We start from the raw sequence: 27704 nt of genomic DNA, 5'->3' as shown, positions 1-27704 counted from the left end.
GTGTTCGGAAACACGGGGAACAAAAATGCCGCCGTTTAAATTACAAACGAATTCGTTGATTTTTATCATAATTCCGGATTTTATTAATTACAGATATTTCGAGCAGCATTTAATACGTTTCCGGTTGTCTGTTCGTGACATTCCGGTGATTTATTGCAAGCGACCAAAATATAAATACAATAGGGTATAATGCGATTTATTGATTTTGTTTTATAATAAACATCGAATATTATATTACAACGTTTGATAACCGAGTTTATGCATATTCTATTAATTTGTAACTAGGAATGGTACATTTAAAATTCAGTGAACTAATTTGCAGTGTTCCGGTTACCAACTATAAATAATATGGGTGTTTCTGACCATGGTAATTGATTTCATGCAATCGTTAAATTAAATATTTCAAGGTAATTTGACCATATTGGCGAAATCTGGTTTTCAAAATTACATGCGTTTTATTGAAAGAAAAACTGATCTAATCTGGCTTAAATATCTACAAATCAATTAATTAATTGCTTTATTAACGAGCAAGACGAGGTGATACTCTCAATTTCCTGTCCGTTAATAGCCTGCATAAAATTCTTATTTAAGTAATGAACAAAGTAATGAATCGGAATATTTTTAGCATCAAATATAGCAGGCGATTCACATGGTTCCCACCATTCAAGTTTTGCATGCCGTATTAGGTTGGCAGCCATGCTCTAATGAATGAGAAACACTCCTAGCCTTTTTCATTCATGAAACGAGTCTTATACCCCTACCAACGATGTCGTGTGTAGTTTTTCAAGTAAGTCCTTGAGAATTTCGTGTAACATAACTAAGTATATAAGTTATCGTTTCTAATTTAGAAACATCATGTTAATATAACGTGCTTTTCAGCACTGTGATAGCTTCATTTTTCCAAATATATTTTATCATGTTGTATATTTACAAATATACATTGTTAGTTTCATTCATTTAGCAAATAAAAACTCTACAAACTCTAATATTTCATTTTTATTGAATTGTAAACTGTGTTTGAAATCCAATTTTTTTATGAAAAACATGAAAAAACTATATTCTTTCAAAATAATTAATTTGGTTAAATTAAAAAAAAAATAAAAACGATACATTTTTGAGTAAAATTGAACCATTTTCTTATTTTTCGTAAGTATGAAAGTATTTTATAAAGTTTATATTTGTTGTTTAACGAATCCATTAGACAAGACATAACTTCTAGGACACTCGGTATATTAAAATGAGATCTGGTATCGGTAAATAGTATGGAGAAAGGCGATTTTTCGCATATTTTCCACTTTTCGGTATTATTCGGTTTCACTGGAAATGGTGTTTTAAAATTTTTACATTTTTGGATTTCTGAAACAGTTCTCGATTCTGAGATTATGATAGACCTATTTGCTTTTTTTGAGTAGTTTTTAATATTGCATCTAAGGACGTCAGGTGATGTCAGAAAGTTAAAATCGCAAAGATTCAGTGATTAGATTAATGATGATGATGAAAATAAGGTAAGTTGTCAAAATCACATTTTAAACTCTACGTATTTTGTTCAAATTACGTCACTTTTTTGACAGATACTTTTTGCAAAGAGGACTTTATGGCGAACCTAATAATACCAATTTATTTGCGATTGAATTCTGGTAAAAAAACCTCATAAATATTGGACAATAATTAATTTACTTTTGTCAAGTGTGCCACAGTCTGATCGGGAATTGTCTCAGAAATCCAAAAATGTAAAAATATAACGGATATTTCATTTAAAAATTCGAAAACTGAACCTCCAGTGAAACCGGAAGTGATAAATATGTGAAAACTCTCCTTTCTCCGTACCATTTATCTATACAAAATCTCATTTTGTGTCCTTGAAGTTATGCCTTGTCTAACGGATTCGTTGACACCCTATATAATGGTGGCTAGAGAAATAGTATATATTACTTTTTATTGTAACAAATGAAAAAAAAGTAAAAAATGTATAAAGTATTGAAATATATTTTTGTACCAACTGGACTAATTTTGAATTAAATTCCTTTATGAAATATTTGAAAACATGTAATTATAAATTTTGTGCTATTTCTCTGGCCACCACTGTACGAATATTACAATGAGAGCCAATTAAATTGGAAATACTTCCCCCACTCAGTTATTTACAATTCAATTTGTAATACAAAAAGTAATTCAAAATTGGAATGGAAATGTTTTCATTTCAAAAGTGATAAATTCAATGGAAAACTTTTCTATTCAGTTTTGTCAATGAATAACTTATAGGGTGTTTCTACCTTAAGCCCACACTACAATTATAATTAAATTGATAAAAAATAAAAATATGTAATTGATAACCCTTTATTACCATTAAATCATTTGACGATCATAAAGGCACACGGCGAACGATACACGTTTAAAAATTGAGTTTTAATCTTGACACATCAAAGCCTGCGATTCAATTAAATTCGTCTTTTAAATTATAATTTAATAACATTTTTTCGTAATTTTATAATTGATAATCATATTTTCCGATAACTTCGGTCATTAAATTTAGCGTATCTTGTTCCGCCAAACGATAAATTAATGTGATTTATCAGCGATCTGTTAACTGATTGAACAAGATAGATATTCCCATACACCAGCAAATTAAAGGCACCACCGATCAGTTCTATTAATTCAATCATTGAACTCGAACATAATGAGGTTGGAGATGCAGTTTTTTTGAAGTCGATTGTAGTAAAAGATATAATCTAAAATAATTGCGCTCGGAGTCATAACATAAACTGTGATAAAACATAGTCAATGAATTAAGAGAGGATGTTTGAAAAACAAAAGTTAATGAGCACCATGAAAAAAATGGAAGCGGGAGAACCGGCTGTGCATATCGAAAAAATCGGAAAACCTGATATAAACTAGTTGGGTTTGTTTTAGTGCGAAATCGTTGGGAGGATGGAAATGGCAAGATCCAGTAAATCATAGTTGATTCGTGGTGTTGCCATGCATATACAGGACTGGATATGGAGTTGGATAATTATTGCTTCCTTTGATAAGCGTAATTAGAAATAGGTTCTTTGTACAGTTTTAACTAAAATTTCATGTTATATGACACATAATTATTACATTTTTGAGAGACCCCCTTTATAATTTGAAATTAATTGTGTTTGTAGAGGCTAACTTAGGAGAAAATAAACTAAACCCTTTGAACATCAAAATGTGTTTTGTCATAATTTACTTCTCTTAATGCTTGTAGATTGAATATGAAATAAACTAATGTAGAAATGTGCCTCAATTTTCTGGAGTTTTATTATTCCCAGCTAGGATGTAATTTTAAGTGTTTGAGTAAATTAAAAATTGTTATGTAACAATGTAGTTTCTTTACAGAAGTACAAACTAACAAAAATTTAATTTTGGAAACATGGGGTAAAATATATTTTATGTTATTTTATATTATAACTTTTTTATGATACATATAAATTTCATTATGCAAGTAATAAATATTAGTGTTACACAGATCCTGCATTCCAGGGATCGAGTGTCAACAGATTAAAATTAAACAGTGGCAAATTAAAATATTTATGTCGGTCGTCATATATTTTATGTGAATTTAACATTACACACGTGTTTAAATGTTACAATAATCATAATAAATATTCCCATTAATCTGAATTTTTGTTATTTTTCGTACAAATGTATCATGTCATGAAAAGCTGGTGTTATTTTCGATCAAAAAGAATAACATTGATTCATATACAATTTTTATTCTTCCGTTCAGTAAAATAAATGTTATGGTTTGTAAGTGAAATTTACGATGGAGATTAGTTTATATATTTATTTTGTTGGAAGCGGTGCTGAATATTAAAATAAGTGATGAAGTAAGATGTAACCTACTAATTTTCTACTTCAAGAAAATGAAATGAATGAAAGGAACATAAATATTGGGGCTTAAATTTTTGATAAAATTGATAATTATATTACGGCTCACTGAATGTGGCAAAAGATAAATAAAATCATTAAAAAATAAAAACTTGTTTCATTTTTATTAAATGCTTTTTTACCTGTTAAAATGCAGAAAAAGTAATTACAGAGAGCGTAGAAAAAATAAATTGTAATTTTACATGATTTCGAGCAGACTTTCAAAACTGGTTCGTTGAAGTACATGTAAACACGTACATTTAAACACAATTATTAACACCTGGCAATTTTTGCTACGCTTATTACATCAATTTAACAGAAATTAGTAAAGAAATTGCCCAAAAAAAATAGTCCTTGCATTCTACTTCTCTTTTACAGTACGTACGACGACTTATTAACTCAGGTAATTAACACATGTTGTTAAGATTATTTTTAAAGTATCCAGATCAGATAATTACTATTTTATTAACCTGCTGTATTTTAATCATACCTTTAGATAAGATAATGCTTTTTTTTAATAAGCTCAAGAATTCGCCCATAATCTAAATCCGTACCTAATTAACCACCATCTATTAATAAATTAGGAGTCATGTACTTTAGATCTCGATACTCCTAATCCATGGTAATTACCATTTTTTTTACTGGTACCCCGTTTGAATTTATGATGAGATTATCGTTGAATAAACCGAATGACGGACTAAGAATCGGCCCTGTCCATTCCATGAACTAACAGTAGCTGTTTCAAGGCATAATAATAATATCGAAACAGGTCTTGGAGCTGCCAGCATCCGGTTACTTTTGTTCGTTTTTCCCATCCCGGCAATCTTGTTTCTCGTTATTTCTTCGCTGCGATTTTTTCCCAAATGCGAATTTGTCCTTCTCCCGTGGACTGTTATCGATGCCTGTGAGAGTTTGTGCGGTAAATAATATCGGACGGTCGAATTATTAATCCTATTTTGGTTTGGCGTATCGGTTTACCGTTAGTGTGATGAGATAGCCAGGGATGATTGTGTTACGTAATTCGTGGAAATCGATATCTCTGATTTTTATTTGGGTCCCTACGATTTGATTCGATATCGTGTGAATGAAAGAGTCACACCATATTTTTTGAATTCTCGATTAATTCGTATTTTATTATTAAAAATTGGATTTAAAACCTCAAAATATGTTAGGATTTTATTAGTTGATAAAATTGTTTCAAAATAAGTTTGATATTAGCTAAAGCAATTCAATTCAAGTGAAATTATCTTTGATTTTTTAAATGGATATTTTATTTATTATTGTAAATTAGGTATTATCTCAAGTGTGTTTTAGATATTTTTAAATTTAGTTTAAACATATATTTTTTTAATTTTACATAGCTTTGTAATGCTTTAAATGTTGTACAGATAAAATTCAGAAATAACAGTTTATACTTACATATTGTTTGTCAAATATGTAACTTATATCTATTCAAAGTACATAGATTTTTGAATATTATTAATAAAATATAATTTTGTTAATGTGTAAACAAGAATGAACTTGAATATTATTAATAAGATATATTTTCGTTAAGGAGTATACAAAAATAAATTTTTCAATTTTATTTTTTTTATTTATTCGACGTTATTCGTAATATAGTTTTTTTTAATTGGCCATTCAGTGGATAAAATAAAAGCATTTACTTACAAACCACCATTTCAAAAAAATAAGAATTTCAACATAGATTTTTAAAAATCATTAATAAGATATATTTCTGCTTACAAGAATGAAGTTTTCAACTCTATAATTGTTCGTAATATAGCTTTTATAATTGGCCATTCCATGTGTGAAATGAAAGCTTTTACTTACAAACCACTGTCTCAAAAAGTTAAGAATTCCATCATAGATTTTTGAATATTATTAATAAGATATACTTTTGTTAATATGTATACAAGACTGAACTTTTCAACTTTATAATTGTTCGTAATATAGTTTTTATAATTGGCCATTCCATGTGTGAAATAAAAGCTCTTCCTTACAAACCACTATCTCAAAAAATTAAGAATTCCTACATAGATTTTTGAATATTATTAATAAGATATATTTTTGTTAATGTGTATACAAAGATGAACTTTTCATCTTTATAATTATTCGTAATACAATTTTTTTTAATTGGCCGTTCCATGTGAAAAATACTTATAAATACTACCTCAAAAAATGAAGAATTCCAATATAGATTTTTGAATATTATTGATAAGATATATTTTTGTTAACGTGTATAAAAATAAACTTTTCAACGTTATAATTGTCCCTAATATATTTTTTGCTTTTAAATTGGTTATTCCCTGTGTGGAATAAAAGCTTTTAATTACAAACCACTATCTCAAAAAATTAAGAATTCCAACATAGATTTTTGAATATTATTAATAATATATGTTTTTGTGAATGAACTTGTTAACTTTATAATTGTTCGTAATATAGTTTTTTTTAATTGGTCATTCCATGTGTGAAATACTACTTATACTTACTTACAGATCAATGTCTCAAAAAATTTAAAATTGTAAGATAAATTTTGGAATATTATTAAGTTATATTTTCATTTTTTTTTATAGTGTATAAGAGAATGAACTTTTCAACTCTATATTTGTTGGCAACAACCATTTAGAAATTTAGATAGTTGTCTATGTAAAAATAAAGTTTATGTTATTTCCGACTGTACTGGCAGAGTACTTATTACAGCAGGAACCAAAATTTCAGATTGATGTCATTTTTTCAATTTCTTAATTAATATTTAAAAAATCACATCTCAATAATAGTCAAGTCATTAGTCCATTTACTTATTGATTGTATAGAAATTTTAATTAATAAAAAAAATTTTTATTAACTGTGAATGTAATACGTTATTTTTGTTGACATGTTATCTGACGGATTACAGTCAGATTTCTCCCGCATCCTTCCACATAATGCTACATCTGGTTTGAAATATTTTCAGAAATAATCCCCCACTTGAAAACCCCAGGAATTAATTTCGTCTGTTATCCGATGAGTCCCGTAATCATCCATACTGTTTAAATTAATGAAAATGTGTCATCAAACAGTCGCTTCAATTTAAAGTGAACTTGTAAATTACCTTCACGACGTGAATAAATCACTGAGGTGCATGTTTATTACAAAGCGCTGGTTTTTATGTGGTACATATTTTACAAAATATCAGAGCCTGTGGAAAATTATAAAAAAACGTCGCACTACACCGAGTAATTATTTCAAGTTGTCGTGAGAACAACACAATCTTGGCTCCGATTGGACATAAATTAAAACGTTGCAGCACTAAATTAAATATTAAAATTACTACCATTACTCGGAATTGTGTTATCTAGAGAGGTGTTCCTGGCCAGAGAATTTACTGCATGACGTGTCGGCAACTAGAGATATTACACACAAGAACAATAACTCCAACCGTCTAACAATATTTGGTCACAATTAGTTTATCAAAACGTGCACGAATAAAAGTAAAACAATCCGGATGCAAACAAGCAATAGATCAAAGTATGAAACACATACTAAAATAAAAAAAATGAAACAAATAGGAAGTGCGACCGCAATATAAAAGCATGTGTAACATCGCCGGTTATTATATACAATTTATAATATCGGGGCGAATAAACAAAACGTTTCATTAATTTAGAAGCAGCGGACGGTCTGCTGGCAGCAGAAATGCAGCCTGAAAATAAACAACACAGAGCGAGGACTAAAATGGTCACTGTAAACAGGAACACTAATGTCAACACGAACTGGGAATCTGCTCAATCGATCCCCTATTTATCATTTATTGTCATTTTATTTCCTACTGACCGAGAACATTGATAATTTCTCTTTTATAAATAATCCGTCCTGGGCGGAATATACAGCGGTGGCCACAATTATGGCCGATTATTGAATATTTTAAATTATAAGCTGTACTACTTGAATTGGATTTTCTGTTCTTGTTGTGACTACTATGCAAATGGTCAATCTATGTTTGCTCTTTAATAAATTGCGTACTTTTTTATTTTGCCATGGATTTTTGCTTTATGATCTTTCATTGTTCTCTGTGAATTTATTTTGATTATTTACTAGCCGACTTTTGCTTATTATAATTACTTAATCAATTCCGTCCAAGAGAAACAAAAAGAGGTCGCTGCCAATCGTTTTCCGTATTATTTAAAATTTTAGAGTAAAAACTAAATAAAATCGATACCCGGATAAAACAAACTGATTGAAATTAAAAGTAACCTGAAGGAAATGGGACTTGCTGAAATTAGTTCAAGGACTGTGAGAAGATGGTTAGGGGATGGGGATTTGATTGATTCCATATGTACAAGAAAAACCCCAGTTTCTACTCAAAATGTGAAAAACCAGTTTTAACTTGCTAGGATCCCATTCACTGGGCCACAGAACAGGAACAAATACGTTTTAAGTGCCGAGCCTAAATTTAATTAATAAAAAATGGCTTATGTTAAATATCCTACATGGACAAAACCACACAAAAGGTTTGTTATGCCCACAGCGAAACGTGATGTCGATTCAATTATGATATGGGGATGCTTCAATTTTTCTGGCGTAGTCCCCCTTAGACAGACTTATCAAAAAATTAAATATTCTTTTTAAATTCCGATATTAAAAAATGTTCCTATACACCTTTAAAAAATGCTCTTCAAAAATGTGCTCTTTATTTTAAAAGAAAGTCAGATTTCCTTTTCTTCTACAGTTCCATATGTTAAAATCCATATCTCGTCATTACTTAATCGTACAGAAAAATTCTATTTACACTTTTTGTAGGAAATTGAACGCTCTATAAAAAGTTATTTTATAATTTTTTCATAACTCTTACCATTTGGAAGATATCATATATTAAAGTTTAACAAAATTTTCTGTTTTACTTCTAAATTTTATAACTCATAGATAAATAAATATTTTAAAATAAGCAACATATATCTTTGTAAGAAATTAAACACAATTAAATGTCTCTTGTGGTTAATCCATTACTCCAACCGTTTGGAAGATTCGTATTCGAATCCCAATGTGTACTGATTTTAATAGTTATTCAATAAATATTTTAAATTCATCCATTTAAGTCAATTTCCTACAAAAAGTATAAATAGAAATTTTCTGTACCATGGCGGAATATGGATTTTGCCATATGGGACTCAAGAAAAAATTGAAAACTGAGATGAGGAGGTCCTTCCTATTAAAATTAAGAGCTCATCTGTGCAGAGCATTTTTAAAGGTGTTTAGGAACCAATTTTTCAGTGTCGAAAGTTAGAAAAATAATCGATTTTTTTCACCCACCCTAATTTACAGGGACATATTAAACAACAATTTGCTTCCATGTAATGAAGAAATAATGTTCTTAATAAATATGTTTCAACATGGAAATGATCTTAAATATAATACAAATCCAAAATTGTCACAGATTAGTTAAAAGATCAAAGGATTGACGTTTCGAAGCTTGATTAGATTTGTTGTTATATTTGAAAAATGGTTGGGTTTATGCGACGGAGGTAGGCCAAAATTATAAAATAAAGTGTTAATCTAAAATTAAATAACACATCCTTGTCAAAATTATATCTATTATATTTAAGCACACCTTAATTCAAAAAAAATAACATTTTATAGAATAATACTGTACAAAACAACAATAGTAAATAAATATTATTTTAATACTTCACATTAAATAAAAGAGTTACGGCTAAGTTATGGTACATAAATATGTAATTGCATATTATTTTAATTTCTAATACAAAACATGAATGAAAAAAACAATGATAGCCTTGTTCTAGGTATTAACCTATTTTAATTAAATAGCATTATCAAATAGTAGCTGTTTTATAAGAAGATTTTTAAAACAAATTTAAATTAAATTTTTAATAGGGTACATATAATGAGTTAATTAATTATTTATGATAAATTACAAAGGTTTTTTTTAATCCATACCTGATATTCTGAACAGACGGTACAAAAACTTTTAGCGTTAACAGAGACTTCTTTCATTAGCGAAAACAAAGAATTTCATTTTTTAATATAGAATATTTAAATAATAAATTAAAGTCATATTATACTGAAACATGGAATAAACGATATTTTATCTTTTCATAAAATTTTTTATTTGTAATTCTTTTTATAAGTAAAATGCCTAAATATGAATTTCAAGCGAAATTTCATAACCAACCAATTTTATGTTGTTGGTGGCGTGGGAAAATAAACAACTTTCATTTTCAGTGTATTATTATTTTAGGATTCACTAAACATTATAAAAATTTAATTAGAAAGCAGTAAGCATCAGTCGTTTTACACTTAAAATCAGAATTAAAATTTCTTTCTTTTTAAATTATAATAATAATCTATTAAATAATATTTGGTCTACAAAGTTACAAAACATCCTAATTTAAGCATTTGAATTAGTTCGACCAGAAAGTTTCTAACACGTGCACAGTACGAGTTTATTACAAAGTGCTGTTTTTTGTTCTATATATTTTATTAAATACTGGATTCTGTGAAACATTAATATATAATAAATAATTCTCTAAATTTAGTAATAGTTTAGTTAGAGGGTACTTATGCATAGAACTGAACATGAAATCATAATTAAAATATAATTGTTGTTAAATTATAATAAACAGTAAACTAGTAAACAGAATAAATGTTGTATAAAATTGTAAATAAATAAACAATAATATTGGACTTTACTCAGCTATAGTTTCTGTTATAAAAATGTAATTAAAGGGTAGTAGCAAGTTTGGTAGCAAACTTGACATCACAATTAAAATTCAGTTGTTCTTAAACCTGCTGAGCAGCATAAATTTGTATAAAAAATCAGCAACATCAAAATTTAAGAGTCTGAACTAGTTTGATCACTTTCCGTTTTACAGCAAATAGTCGGTCACGTGTAGACTATAAAACCACTTAAAAAATATTCGTTTTCGTACGGTTTATCGACCTTTTCTAATCAGAACTTAATCAGCCCCTTTTGGCTTTAATATTTTCCAGGGAAGACACGTACACACTTCGCAAATTGAATTTTTTGAACGGCCCAATTACTGTGGTAATTTACAAGGCAATAAAACTACAGACAAATTGGCAGGTGCTAAAATCTCTCTTTAAAAAGTACCAGCGACTTCGAACACAGGCGCATTCTCTTTGGAGTAGAAATTTAAATCTAAGAAACAAACTAAAACAAAGAGAATGGAACGGGAAGAGTTAAAAGAAGCCTGTGGTTGAGGTTGACTTAATCGCCTTGACATATTCATTCCCGAGCTCGGTTCAAGAATAAAATAATACGCGGCCACGAAATCCGGTAGGAAACCTGAAAAATTCAATGAGTGTAAAACGAAGTTCCGCGGAGCCACGTCAACAGCTGACACGCTTTATCTTCACCTGACGTGCGTCCATAAAAACGGAGCCGCCCCATATTCGAATTTTATGCGCGCTACAGGAAAAAAATATTTCAACAATTTAAATAAAATAAAACTTTATTAGTCGCCATAAAAGATTTTATTCAGCGAATATCTGGATTTAATGTGCGGTAATGACTTGTCCCAGACGTAAAACCGGAACGTATTGCGTGTCATGTGGAAATGCATCGAGTAAATAAAACCGAAATACATTTTAGCGAATGGTTTGAAATTTTAACACAGCACACCGTTTTTGATGACATCCGTTCTGATTCTGATTAACCATTTTAGCGTGTTAATTATGTTGATTTAAATATTTTCCGTTTCAGTCTGCCGCAAAACTGCGACAAAGTAGCAAATGTTATCGTTTTAAATACGCAATGAAACGCGCCGAAGCTTGATCGCGGCCATCGGAAAACAAAATGTTTAATTAGGTCGAGAAGTGCACAACCCTGGACATGAGCACCATTACAGTTGTTACGACTCCGCACAGACAACCAAGAAAACAATAGAATGGATGCGCGGTGAAAAGTAAGTCAGCGGGATCATCAAAAGTGAAGCACGTCGTTGTCTGAACTGTAAAGGGGTAACGATGGTGGAGAGGTTTTCCTTTGCACTGCTGATGTCATCTCAGTTGTGCCATTATTAATTCAGCAGCAATGCTTCGTGTAAGATTTAACGATAAACAATAGTAAGCCTTCACCTACATATTAGATGCCGCCCGATTCGATTTGGGATTGTTAAATAATGGACTATGAATAGACTGGTACGGAGTATAGTACGTTTACTGAATTATAAAAGATGTTCAAAACAATTTCATCTATAACTCCATAGATTTATTTCAAACTATTTATAAATAAATTGAAATAAATCAATATTAAATAAGAAAGATAGATTGGTGAAGACTTAAGGATTAATCAAAAAATTAAGCCAGATTTTGGAACATACATATATCGGAGAATTAGCATTAGCAGAGGATTGATCGTCGCGGTCCACGTACACATTTTCCTTTTGTCGATTTAGTTAGGTATTTATTAATATTTGAAAAATATTCAAGGGTCAAAAGTAGAGCAACTTCAAAATAAATCAACTTTACGTACATTTAGCCTTCTTTTATTTAGTATGTAGTAGCATATCCATTATTTTTAATAACTTCTAAACATATTTTCGTCATTGATTTTGGTAGCTTTTCAATATAATCGTTTGAAATTTCTTTCAAGTAATTTTGAACTTCTTCGTAGAGTTCTTTCACATTTGACAGTCTTATTGCAGAAATTTTCCGATCAATTTCTTCTTAAAGGTTTTCCATTGGATTGAGGTTTGGGTTTTGTGCTGGCCAAAGTATGACACGTACTCTTTGAGAAGCGAACCATTCTTTAACTAACTTAGACATATGTTTCGGATCGTTGTCGTGCTGGAAGTTTCACCTTAAACTGATGTTACCTTCGTCAAATGAAAGCATATGATTCTAGAGGATATCACGATAAACAAAACAATCCATTATCCCGTCTAACCTAACCATCTCCTTTATCATGCTTCACAGTGGGTTTAGTGTACTTGGGATTATACTTTTCGTTAATTGGTCCTCTCACCTATGAAATACCATCAGATTTGAATAATTGGAGCCGACTTTCATCAGAAAACAAAATTGTTTTCCATTGCCCATCTGTCCAATTCACATGTTCTCTTGCAAATAATAGTTTCGTTGCTCTATAGTTTGCAGAAATGAAGGGCTACTTTGTTGGTCTACCATAGAGACCAACTCTTTTTGGTCTTCGTTTTATGGTACTCACCAACATACTGAGGTCGTTTATTTTTTGATTTTTGCGGGATGTGCTGATAAACGTGTCGCGAACAATAAACGTTTTTGTTTTCCTGTCCACAGCTCTGTTAGTCTTGCGTTCTCTACCTCTTTTGGGAACTTCTTCCAGTGTATTTCTTCTGTTAAATTGGAAATCGTCTTTGAAATGATCGATTTGTTTAAATTTAAATCTATTGCAATTTTACTCAGTTTTTCACCATTTCGGAACTTTTCTACAATTTGTTGTTTAATTTGTATCATTAAAGGGACACTTCCAGGCATTTTTAGCTTTAAGGAATGATGTTGGGCACAGAAATAAATTATAAAATCAATTGTATTGAATATAGGGTTTGGTTGCTTTACTTATGAATCCTGTCCGAAATAAAATGTTGTATAAAAACTACGTAAATAAAGATATCCGTATATAAATTGAGTTACGAAATGCTTAGACACTTATTAATTATAAAATTAATTTAAATTAAAAAGAATTGTTCTTTTAATAAAATGATTATGTAAAGACGAACAACGTGGGGAAATGTCTTTTGATGATCGTTGATTAAAAGTCAGTGATCTAGTGGAAACGATAGGCATTTTAAAAAGGGCTGTATATTGTATATTGATCGAAAATTTGGACATGAAAAAGCTGTGAAAGTGATAGATGCTGAGATCACAATTCAACAAGAAGTTTCAGTCAAATGTTTCGTGGCACTAAAGCCGAATTTTTTCATCTATTCATATCAGTATATGGAACATGGGTCCATAATTTCTCACCTGAGACGACAGCCATAATTATGGACTAAAAGTCAACAAACAATTCTGCGTGTTAGAAGGGTGATGGCGCCAGATATTTTGGGATGTGCATGGGTTAAGGGATAAACCACACCGCTCATTGTAACCCTTGGGTGACGAAATTAAGACCGATCGTAGATGACCATATAGACTTTTGGGAAAGCCCTTGTACATCAATTAAAATAAATATTTATTTTCATTTTAAACCAATGAACATTTAATGAACAACGTTGGATTTTATTGAATCATTTTCACCCATTTAGATTTAACATCCTGTTTTAACATATAACTTAAAACAATCTAATTAATGTTTATTTTAAAACAGTTACTCCTGATTCATTGTAAAATAAACATTATATCCTTTTTTTAATGGAAAAAAAAATACGCGGAACACTCTGATAACAGATGATTAGCCGACAAATTTGTCAAAGATGGATAATAATTCCCACATAATTATGTATACATCAACTAGCGTATCCTTTATCCACTGCAATCATTATTTTAAAACATATTCCAGTTTCGTATTGATTAATCTAGAGAGTGTCGCTATTAAAAAACAATAAATAACAACAAACATGTGTTAGGCTGTTTCGCAATTTCCTTTCTACTCCGTACCTGCATACATAAAACTCGAGTGTGGGAAGTGAACAACAAAATAATGGCTCTCCTTTTTCTCTACTCCAGTACTAAAGCCGAATAAAAATCAATCACGTAAATTGTTCATAAATATAGTATAGATGCTATTTTTAGTTTTAAGCAGGAGTTAATGCGACTCCTACATCTTGACGGAAGGTCATTTACATTGTACACTGTGCATGCAATTTCTTCTAAAAATAGGATCGTTTAATGGCAACGAATTTTGATAAATTCGCAATTAAGATCATTATCCGGTTGTTAATTCGGAACAGTGAATTTTATTTCTTTGAAATTATAAAAAAATTCAAATAGTTTTCTCACAGATAAATGCATATTTTAAAGGCAATTAGAAGTTTGTTTAGGCGAAAAATAACTGGGAAGAGGAAATGTAGCGTCAAATTGCAGCAAAAAAGATTCCATGAGAACTAAAGCCATATCCAACTTGGCAAAATGTCCGAGGTTGGAAAGATTTTAAATTGAAATAGCGAAAATATAGACTAATAACTATTGTTTCTAAATAAAATGTTTAAAAGTTTATTATGTTAAATTAAGTTTAGAAGTTTTATCGTACACGTTTTAGGATAATTTAGAACTCTAAAAACAAATTATTTATTTCTTATTAAGGTGTTTTAAAACTACTAAGCTATAGGTGTCAATATGTCCTTAAAAATACATTTCCTACACACTTATCTAGATTATATTTCTCCAATTTTAAGAGCTAAAAATAATGAACAAGGAAAAGATTTTCCCAAAATTTAATTATCATGGAAATAAGGTTTCAAGTTTATTGGAAAAATGGCATGATTGGTAATTATTACTCGACAGTTATTCGAGAAACTGATTATAAGAAGAACAAAACACAATTCAATACTTATACACACAGATATTTCTCCTGAGAGAAATGAAGTGGTTAATTCTGTGGGTTACTTTCGGTCCAAAGCAAAAAGTTCTAAAATTAATCGATTTTTTAATTATTAGTTTATTTCATAATTTAAGTTTTTCCTGAAGAAAATACAGCCCCTTAAATTTAAATTTGAAAAATTGCTTTTTCTTTATTTTACGTAACATAGGTCCAAATGTTGTTTAAATTTGGTATGTATTATACTAAACATTTACATTTTTTTAATTAATGAGCATATTCTACATCCTCTCAAACTTTGATTATCTATTTTGGAAACATCTTGTGTATAACAATACATTATAACTACAGTTCATGAAAATTCAAATTCAGTTTAATTTTTGATGGTTTTCAGTCGTATTTTGCATTTGAGTATTACAAATAACAAATTTAATGCTTTTAGTAGGTAGTTTATTCAATTACAAATATTTGAACTTCCTATGAAATAAAATTGGAAAATGCGTAAAAATGTGCAAATATAAAGAAGGAAAAACACGTAAAATCTGTGTTAAAATTCAATATACAACCCAATATATTCATAATATACTTGAAATAATAAAATTATAACTAGACTAAGACAATAAAAAATATTCAAATTGAACCAATTATATTATTTTGCTATACATTTTATTTGAATCCCAGATGAATTTAGTCTGGCGAAACAATCCCAAGTGTATAACTAACACAATCCTCAAAGGAAACAAAGCAATTGAAACCGACAAAAATGGCATTTTTCCGCCGAATTGAGTTGGCCGGTCGGCATGAAGTAGGTGTAGATGTCGTCTGCGGCGAAAGCAAAGTGAGGAAATGACAGTCGTTGACGCTTCAATGACATTTTTAAATGGTGCCGGTGACTCATCGTTCCTCGCAAAATACGTGCTGGCCTTATTCGCGTTCGACGACTGTTTCTTTCCGTTATTTTACCATAAAGCCGATATCTACTCCCTCGCCAAACTTTGGAGGTGCCATCTTAGTGTCATCAATATATATACAATGTCTATTAGCATAAATGTTTTCATATTTATAAATTGGTAGTATATTATTACAAATGGTACCGGGTATTATTAGCATATCTAATTATAGTTGTTAAGTAAAAAAACACGAACAAATAAATTCTCAAAACTTTGAATTTGGTGGTGAAATTTCACATTTAGATACAGTCTTATTTGTTTAATTTTATTTAATCACTGCTACAGTAAAATCTTTCGTTCTGGTAACAAATTATTTATTTACTTTAGGACAAAACAATGTTTGTTTGAATTAGCTGTGAATTTTATTAAGAATTGTCAAGACAAACAAAGAGAAAGCGGATCCCGTACCTACAAAAAATTTAATGAACCAGTCCCCGATCCCAATTCAACACTAAAAACAAACAGCAATCGAATCTCGTCGAGGGAAAGGACCCTAAGGCCGGACCTGCGCTTGATGGAGTTAATTTGACAGACCTGCAACGAGCCGAAGAAACAGCCTGTTATCTCAATCATGTGTGACTGTTGTCATCAGTGAATTCGTGAACAAGATAACTGGGGACTCTTAATTACATGACTCACAACATTCTGGGGGTGATTCTAGTTTTCCTGGAATTTAGTTAGTTGGAAAAGGTAGAACAGCATTTTTAAGAATTGTTTCCCACCATTAACAAAATGTAATGTTCTATCTAATAATAAGTAATTCGAGCTCAAAATTCGACTTTTAAAGAATCTGTATTCACGACAACATACAAAGTAGGGTAGATGCTTTTCATGGCAACACAATCGGAACGTTTGGGGTGTCACGCACAATAAATCGCAACGAGGTAATAGATTGACTGGTGAGCCCCCGATAGTTGTCATTAAACTAGTGACAAGTAAATATGTTTATTCTCTATGAAAATCGATCCCATTTATTTTGTATCTCTTGGCCCACGAGGCGTGGGGGAGAAGCTCCCTCCAGTTCGGTAACCAATACTCGCAACATACATGACTGGGAGCTCGATAAATTCATAAATATACATTTATACCGCACGATGCTTGGCTTGTAAATAGATATCTCATTACGTTGCCTCGATGTGTTTATCGAAATAAAAGGGGGTTGGATGTAATGAATGTAAACATATCGGAGAAGTCGAGTCGCATTTAGTTACTTAGGAAGTAACATTTATATAATCGTGTTTCTTTCCCATAAACAAGATCGTCTTTCATTAAGTCCTTTGGTTCGAATTCCATGTGTCATCTTCTGCGATTTTCCATTTACACGTGCAAACATATAAATATAAAATGATAATAGAATAAATTGTTCGAACAGTATTGTTATACTTTGCACCTGCAAAGCAGATGTTAAACAATGCCTGGCTCATGTTAAGTGTAAAAAGGGCGTTAAAATACATTAAAATTGACGGCTTGCTGTTTGAACAACGTCATAAAAAGTTTAATATTTATGAAAAATATAATGGACGTTCATAAAAAACTTTTATTCCATCATAAATAATATGTGCACGGTACAGATATATAAAATATTGTAACTATATGGGGACATGTATGTATAACATTTTATGGACAAAATTTTGCCTTTTAGATAAGGGGAAACATTATTTTTTGGACGAAAATTTATTATTTTTGTTTGTGGTTATTATCGAAATAAATTTACTTAATACCTATGTACTATAAAACTTTGAAATTCCATTAAATCAACTGGTTCTAGCAATAAAATTTAATAATTTTAAATAATCTTTCATCCAATAAATATGAATTATTGATCTTTAAATGTTTGATTAAATATGTGTTCAGACTTTTGAGGAGATAAAATATTTTTCTTTTAATGATTTCAATATTTAGAATATTTTATAGAAAATGGTACCAATAATATTACACATTAGTCAACAAAAGTTTAATACCTTTAAATAATCATTCTACACAAAATACAATTGTTTTTATGTTTTAATTTTTAATACCAAAATTTCTTTATATGTTGTTAAGAAACTTGACAAACTGTTAAGATTTTTTGGGGTACTAGTTATTTTGTTTTAATAATTCCACATATCAATATTTCGAATATGTCGTAGATAAACACTCTACGAGAATTGTACTGATAAAATTCTTACAGCATATGTCATCAAAAATGTAAACATAGAATGTTTAATTAAAAATTTGTAAATTATTGCTTATTGAGAACGAATAACTACTATAAAACTTCCCAAGAAATCAATTTTTAATATTACAATTTTAATATTACAATTTTTAATATTACAATTTCATTATTCTTTTGTTAATATACTTGATTGAGTATTTTTCATGGGACTATATATTTTTCTATTAATAATTCCACTGATCAATATATTGAATATTTTGTAGAAAAACATAAAATGGTAACGATAAAATCCTTGCAGCATGAGTTTCATTAAAAATTCATTAGTTTATGTCACGTTGTCTGAAACAAATAACTATTAGAAAACTGAAACAACAAGAAATTAACCGGTTAGTTTATCAAATTTAATACTTTTAAATAATCATTTTCCAAAAAATATAATTATATATATGCTTTAATTTTTAATAATTAAATTTTAATGTTCTTTATATCTTTTTAGGAAACTTGACAAACTATTAGAATTTTTGGTGGGACTAGTTCTTTTAATAATTCTACATATCAATATTTCGAATATGTTTAAGAAAAAACACTCTACAAGAATTGTACTGATAAAATCCTTACACCAGAGGCAATCAAAAATATATAAACATTCTGCCACGTTCTTGAAAACGGATAACTACTATAAAACTTTGAAATCCCAAGAAATGAACAGATTAGTATAGTATACCAATAAAAATTAAATACCTTTAAATCATTCCTCCAAAAACTATAATCATTAATTACGTTTTTGATTTTTACATATTACAAATTCATTATTGTTTAGTTGTTAGGACACGATAAGTTGTTAATATTTTTCAGATGACTAGTTATTTTTCTTTTAATAATTCTACTGATCAATATTTTGAATATTTTATATTCATTTAATATTCAATTTAATTCAATTTTCAGATGTGTGTAGTTCTTCAAATGTCATATTTCACCCTCTATCGAGATTACCTAAATAGAATGTTTAGGCCACTTTGTACATCACAATTTAACATTCATAATGAAATAATCAACGAAGAAAGAAGTCAATCTCCCCCCTTTAATGCAGAATTCAATAAAGAATATTTCAATATAATTTAATTTTATTATCTCCCGTATCGGAGCGATTTATTTCCCCTTGTATAAAAGTAAACGCGCATTATTTTTGAGCAAAACCGGTAGCTGATTCATCTTCATTTCGCAGGAAAATACTGCGGAGTTTGTCAGGGTCCAGTAAGCACCTCGGCGGGGGGGCCGACTTACCCCTCGCAATCGCGAATTCGCAGTGTCATCAGCCCTTACACTCGTCTTGCTGGTCTTTGTATCTTTGGCAATCGATACAGTAAGAAATATTGCTTTCAGCGGTCCGAACCGTGTTCCTTATCAAAAGAAAACTCGATGGCGAGAAGTAAAAAATTTCAGCTTCCGAATGCCGCAAATCACCGAAATTTTCAGGCCAGAAAGTTTTGACGAATTTTCGTTTTGTGGAGACGAATGCGGGGCTTGAAAACATTTTGATTAATAATCGTTTTCTTGCTAAACTACATTATTATTTGTTGTGGAAATCCGTAAATCACTTGGCGAGTGCCGCGTACCAAAAAGTAATATCAAATCTCCAAGAAACACCAAGGTTAATCTAGAATTCATGAGTGGTTTCCAGTCCTGATTCGCCATAGATTTATAATCTCACAATTAGAACGAGCGAAGGGCAGGGGTTCTGTACATTGCGAGATAAATGAAGTCTATTAGGAGGCAGTAAATCATAAGTTGCTGATTTCATAATTTGTGAATTATCTCGCCCACAGCGCAGTAATAGATGAAGTAAATTTAATTCGCACTCTTCAACGAGACGCAACGGGAACGGAGGGGTCTTTCCTAAATACTGAGTCACGTAATTAAGGAACCCCCCAGTTATCTTGGGCACGGACGCTGAGGTGACATCCGTCACACATGAAGGCGATAACGCCGTAATTTCGTGCCTTCAGGTTCTGAAATAGGAAGTCCGGAAAGACGTTTTTAGTTGGCTTTTTTGCTTGGTAAATAGACCTAAAAAAATCAAATTGCAGTTAAGGTGTCTTGTCATGACTTTTGTAAAAAATCATTTAGATAATAATGTTCCAGTTTTATTTTAAACTGAATAAATACGTACTACTTTTTGTTGAGATATATTTGTTTTAATTTTTTCAGCTATTACTTTTCTTTCACACAACATAAAACATGACGATATAATGTTTAGATTTATTATTCGTAAGTGAGGGAATTTTGTAGATCTAGATTACTGATTTAAATTGATGTATTGTAGTTTACTTTAATAGTTAATGTTATTTTATGGTATTATCATTACGTTTACTTGACATATTTTATTAGATAGTTGAATAATTTTATTCTATAGCATATATATTTTTGAGCAACATACCCAGATTACCATTTACTACATTCTCAACAAGAAACAAGTATTAATATTTAATTTTCATGTTTTTAAAAATATAATTTTAATGAAATTGACAAATTATGCAGAACATACATGGTTAAAGTATTTAAAACTCGGATGCATGTCTGCAATTGTCTGTATATTTTACATTCATAATTATACGTGTTTGCTTAAATGGGTTTTAACATATATGTTTGTTCAAGACACCACGCTTGAGCAAGCGGCGTTAAAACACTGCGTTTTTAGCTTTGTACTCTTGAAACCGAGAAACTTGCTGTTTAAATCACCAGACAATGATTCAGCATTCGCCAAACTCGTGTAGCGCTCTCGAAAACTTCCGGCCAAGATTTCCGACAATACACTTTTAATTTCTTCACATTTCCACCGTACATCCTACCCGAACCCCCGTCGCCCCCCCACTAATGACTCACGCATAAATTTATCCGTCTATAATTCTTATTGTTCCTTGGCACAATCGTGGGAGCCGGTCGCAGTTCACACCCGACCCAGGCAACTGTAACGGAGTCCCATCCCCGCGACGTCTTAACCTCTGGCCCCCGATGGGCGCCCTCAGGTCCGGGGGGGTCAGGGGGCGAGGCACCTGTGAACGGAAGCCGAACACAATGGGCCAAGAGCTGGAGACAGGTGAACGATTGCATCGGCTCCTCGGCCTGTGGATGCGATGCGATGCGCCTCGGTTATTGTAAGAAATTAGCGTCTGTCCGTCTGTTCGTTCGTAATTCAACGTTGGGGAAGTTAATTAGGTGGTACCAGTGACGTGCAACCGAATATTGTGTTCTGTCATGTTTAGGGGTATACTTCGAAATGTTTTATTATTTGATTCAATTTTTATGCATAGAATAATATTCAGTTAATCAAGATATTCTAATAATAATAATTCTTTAATTAAGTAGTTAATTAATCTTTTATTTGTACTGGACAAGGGTTATAGCTAAAATTACTAATATTATCACCTCAACTATACAGTAAAAATGACTTTTATAGGTATTAAATGATTTATACCTTTAATGTTATTTTTATTTCACAGACGAATGAAAGCTAAATAGATAATAGGTAACGGAGAAAGAAATTTACATGAACTTTACATGTAACTTTGAAGTAACATAACTTTCTTTAAAATAACTTTTATCCAACAAAATATACATCATTATAATTAACATATTTATCGCTCTGCCAACAAATTCAACAACGAGAAAATTTGTTTCTTTTCTTAGAACAAAAGAATAAATCAACTTTTATTTTGATCTCTTTTTTCAGAATTGAATCATGAGTGGATGAAATGGAACTTCTACACTTAACATTTTGAGGCTTAATTTGAGTCTCTAATGCGATATGTGATTTTCAGTTGTCAGGAAGAAGTAAAATAAATGTGCTATAATCTACAGAAACTCGTTTTTGAGTGTGTTTTCCACGAACGTGGTCAATTCTATGCGTTTATACTTGTTAAAACCTTCCTTGAGATATGATTTTAATTAAGGATTCTTCTACCAACAAAGAAATGTTTTCAACCCATTTTACGTAGCATGTAATAAAAATGAATATTTTTTTTGTATTCACTTAATTTATGTGGAATTAATTTATCCACATGTTCTTGACATTTATTGAATTAATAAATTTCTTATGCTTTTTCAAAATTTGAAAACAGTTAGATAACGTCCAATAAACAAAAAAAATTAAATAAATTTTTCAGCATATTTCAGCAACCTTTGATCCAAACGTGTTTCAATTTGGTATGTGTTATGCTAAAATATATTCTTACAACTCAATCAAACTTTGCAATAGTGATTTCTCGACCTATTTTTCATTGAATATGTTCTAAAAATAATAAGGTTTTCATATTCTTTGCGTAGTTTAATAAAAGTATTCTTCATTAATTTTGATTATTACAGTTGTTTTTCAGTTTTAATGACTGGAAGAGGTTGAAGTGATTTTCATACAATACAAAATCCGTAGATATGATATGATGAAGTAATCTTAGATTGTGTTTAGGTATATATTTTTATTTGTAACAGCTAAATAACACTAAAATAATGTATACAATGTATTCTGAATATGTTGATAAGTTATTAACTCTATGTGAATGTCATGGAAATGTAAGTGCTGTTAGATGATGGTATGCAGAAATATATCCAAGGAGAAATTCACCTAGTTACAAAACCTTTCTTTCCACTGAGCGACATTTACAGGAAACAGGCACATTAAGAACTAAAATTACTGATAGAGGAAGACCAAAAACAGTTACATTGAGTAGGTATGTATTTTGGAGTAATACATACCAAATTTAAACATGATTGAATCAAAGATTACATAAATATGATAAAAAAAAGCAGTTGAAATTTAAATTTGAGTGGCTTATTCTTATTAAAACTCATTGAAAAAACACCTTGTATACAGGTTGATAAATTAATTTTTCCGGTATTTTAATATTTTAGATTATTAAAAGCAAAGTAACTTGTTATGGTAGTTTTTTAAAAATAAAATTAGAACACGAATATTGTTTTTGTGACTTATGATTACATATAAATATTTTTCAAATTGCTGCGGGTATAAAACCAAGAATATAATTGCAAGAATGTTTCCAAAGAAGTATAATATATCTAATATTAAAAGGATAAAACCGACAAAACAAGTCATTATTATAGTCCCGCATTCATTAATATTTTTTAAATATTATTTAAGCTTATATCCCATTTAATTAATGCTCATAAAAAATAATACAGGCATTTCATACAACTAGTATAAGGTTGGATCGTTATAATGCCAAATGAGGTAGTGTAAAATAAAAAATATTTATTATTTAACAGTATAAATGAAAATACAGAATACTTTTAATTTAAATACTATTAATAACATATTAAATTTAATAAGTATGGTATATTACACACATGTGAGCACTCTATGAACAAATCTGAATTACCATTTCCCATGATAAAAATCTGCAATTAATTTTAATACAAAGCTGATGCACTATTATTTAAATTCAAAGCTCACGCAGTTCCCATCAAGAGGAAAACTTCACACACAAGACATAACTGAAAATAATGACACTACATATGTATGAATAATTTTTTACATGCAATCTTTACACATCAATTACACCCCTTGGAGTTGTCGATGTCTGTCTGTGTCAAGTAATTTAACCTTTCCGTTTTTTACGTGGGGTAATTACCGCAAAGGTTGGATAAATTAAATGCTGATACGCAACAAGCCTGTCATTAAAAATTATGGAACTACACAGTTCAGGTGTTTTAACGTTGGGATTGGAGATTGGAACAGACATATGAATATGTATTATTGTATTTATGTTGTTATTGGGTGTATTATAATGTGCGTTTCATACATGGATGTACCATAATCGGAGTTAAAAAATAACAGATTGCTGTTTCAGAGGTTTTCTTGTAAAACTTTCTGTAAACAATGCGTATAATTCAGATAAAAGGGCCGGGGAACAAAAGTTTCCGGAAGATATTGCAATATTTCAGAATTATTTCCAACTAACGTAGCTTAGTTTTTTATTAACCCTTGCTTACATAAGTTATTACAGTGTTAATCTCATCTAAAGTTCAGGACTACTTTGTAAATGAGGTTTTTATATAATAATCAGCAGCGTCATATACGCATTTTTGTTTATTATCAAAATAGTAGTATAAAAGTAATTTTAGTTTTAAAAACTCATTTAGCTATAACAATTAAAAACTTATCGACGATTTCTCTATTGGATTTTACCGTTTAATAATTAAACATGAATATTATATCACTTAATTGAGTTTAATGGAAAACATCATTTGTAATTATATCTTCCACAACTATACCTTTTAGTTATCAACAAAATAATAAATATTTATGCAATCGAAAGGGTGTTTTAATCATCCATTGTGTGGGCACAATATAAAATTTCATTTCATATTATTTCATTATATTAATAACTATAGAAATAAACAATAAAATGAATTATAGAACCGCAATACCCTCAGTTTAAGCTCAGTTTTCATTTAGATGTTCAATGTTCGTCGTTTTCAATTTGGGGTTTATAGTTGATTTTGTTAAAATGGAACTGTACGAAAGCAAAATAGTGTTTACTTTTCAAAGTTTTGGTTAATTACAATATACGGGCGGAGTAACTTTCTGGTTTTCCCATCATCTGTACGACGATTTAATTATATTTGAAGTCAATGTGTTATTTAGATGTTTGGTTAAAGATATTCATTCCTTCAAGCTTTGACATACGCATACGTTTCCTTATAGAAATTAACTTTGCATCGTTGATATTTTATACGATACTCGTGTTTATTATAAAGTACATATAAGGTATAATGAAATTTTAATGATAATTATTTTTCTGAAGACGAGATGTTTTGTTACTTTTTAATTTATTACTGATTAACAAATAACCAATATTGTTACGTGGTCATTTTTTGTTTTTAATAAGCTATTAAATGTTTTATATGAACATCGTAACGACATAAATGTCATTAAGTATATTTTGCAAATGGTAAATATTAATTTAAAGTTTTAGGTATAAATTAAACAGTCAAATTTAATGAAAAGATAAATAATAGTCATTTATTTATGCTGTCTATGTACTTAATTACTAGTTATTAATGAATAGTTGTATAATTACTTTTAACATTTCACTTTTTTAAAAAAGAATGCGGAAATTAAAGGTAAAGGAGACCTAAGTGCGATAGCACTCTTTACATACCGAGTTTATGAAGACGAAAAGAAATTATTCCGTAATTTAATTCCCGGCCAAGTATGCTAAAAATGCATATTTTGATATTCCTCGACGAGTTTCTTGTAAAATAGACCAATTCCTTGCCAGTATTATAAAAGAACTTATTAACTTTCTTGAATTTAATGTAGAGATTATATATTTCACTGCACAAAGAAAATTGCAACAAAAGAGTTAAGTAAAAACTTTGTTGTAGAATAGAGAAACTTTTCGGAATTATGTTGAATATTTCCTATAAATCAAACTATGGAAGTTTAAGGTATTTCGGTTTGAATTGAGAGTAGAAAATAAGAAAAACTCAGCTGCAACGCCCTCCAATGAATCGAATTGAGTGCGCTTAATGTAGGTCATAGAGCCGTAGAGTCGTTATGTCTGCTTCAACGTTAATACATATACATTTATGCACATTAATGCGACCATGTTGTTAGATTTTATTTGGTAACTATTGAATCGTTAATAAAAAATCACAATAAATTTTACTACCTGAATAAACAATTTCATTTCTCGTATAAAGTTTTAATGAAAACTTTGGGTAATTTTATTACTAGTTATATTTGAATATGTAATCATATTTTGCAAATAACGAGATTATATTTTATACTAAATAACCATAAAATTTTGTTTTTACTTTTTCTTATACAAGTCGTATACGTATACTAGTTCTGCGTTTCGATGTATTTTTCGACATCCACCGGATTTATTAATTAAGCTTGTTTTCCTCGTGAATTATTTACGAGATCCCGAACTTGATGTAATTAAAAAGACGGCGGGCGTAACTGGAAGGCGGGGTGGTTCAAGACCACTTCGTATGATGAGGAAAACACTAGTATTTAATTGGATTTATTAGTTTGTTTCGTGGTAATCTCGGCGATCAATGACAAAATTCCGATCACCTTAAAACGGCAACTCAAACGATCCCGAGTGCAATTAGACGTTTAATTGGTTTTGTGTCCGGACCGGAGTATGTTTAGAGGACACTTTATTGAGTCCCGGTGCAGCTCAGAATTGCACGAATTGATTCCGACCGATTTTATGTGGTGTGTCGGTCAACAAAGTTAAAACCACAATAGTTTTCCAGTTCCCGGCAACCAATAAAAGTAACAACGCTAAAGGTTAGCAGAACAAATCATCCTTGTATCTTACATAAATGCTGAAATCGATATGAATTGTAAGAATTGATTACAAGATATTTTATGAGAAGTTTCGGCCAACAAAGTTTGTAACGTAATACTTTTTCAGTTTGTAGACATCAGCCATCATTGAACAAATCATCTTTATATTAAAAAAAAACTTGCAAGCTTTAGAAGCACATAACAAGTTTATGAAATCGATCGTCGGAACTGCCCTAATGTCGGGAGTCTGCAATTAGACGTTTAATTGGTTTCGCGTCTGGTCAGGTCTTTGTCTCGGTGACACATTATTGTGTCCTGTTTGTAGGAAATCTCCGGAATTTATCGCCCGTGGGCATTATGTCTTGCGACGGGGGACTTCTGTCTTTGAATATGAGACGTCCAATGCACGCCGGACTCTAAATAATACCCCCAGTACACGAAATCGACACCGGAGCCTGATCTATTGTTTGTGTTTTACATCCCAACGGAGAGATGCAGTGAAAGTGTGTCAATAAATGCGGTGAAATATTGCGAATTGGGACACTTTTTAACCTTTCAGCGTGACGACAAAAAAGCTTTTCAGCGCATTAACAAACAACATTTTTATTGAGACGAAATTATAAAATCGCATTTACAAGGTTTTAAATAAAACAACAATTAAAAGTGAAAAAGAAATTTTAAACTCGGAGTAAAATTAATTTTACGATTCAAACGGCATTTTTAATTGCTATATTACCAGCAGCATCAGAAGTTCTTAGAGTGGCAACGTTCTTAGAAGGGCCATTAAATATCCCTTAAAAGTTTCAAGTATAATCCCAATGCATTTTCCCAGGCACAAGTAATTAAAGCCTTTTTTCACTGACTCCACACTATACCTTGGCTTACAATTAATTTACATACGTTCGGTAGTTCTCA

Source organism: Aethina tumida, chromosome 2, assembly GCF_024364675.1.
Source record: "Aethina tumida isolate Nest 87 chromosome 2, icAetTumi1.1, whole genome shotgun sequence".
NCBI lineage: Eukaryota > Metazoa > Arthropoda > Insecta > Coleoptera > Nitidulidae > Aethina > Aethina tumida.
Note: the sequence above shows the minus strand (reverse complement) of the source record.